Raw genomic sequence first — 241 nt, forward strand, 5'->3', positions numbered from 1 at the left:
GTATTTGTGTGCCTATTTTCTCTAGGGGTGAAGTGGATTTTTCTAGTTGTTTACATAAAATCAGTTTATTCTCTCTTTTGAATGGAAACACACTTTCTGTGAATAAATCTTACTGAAGCATCATGAAATCATTTCAAATCTGGTTTAAGGATAAAACAACTGGTTTTATAAAAGTGAAGTTTGAGTATTTGAGGAAATAACTAGGAGCAGAAATTCTCTTTCATTTTTAATTCCAGTTTTA

Source organism: Sturnus vulgaris, chromosome 2 (assembly GCF_052056855.1).
Source record: "Sturnus vulgaris isolate bStuVul1 chromosome 2, bStuVul1.hap1, whole genome shotgun sequence".
In the NCBI taxonomy this organism is placed as follows: domain Eukaryota; kingdom Metazoa; phylum Chordata; class Aves; order Passeriformes; family Sturnidae; genus Sturnus; species Sturnus vulgaris.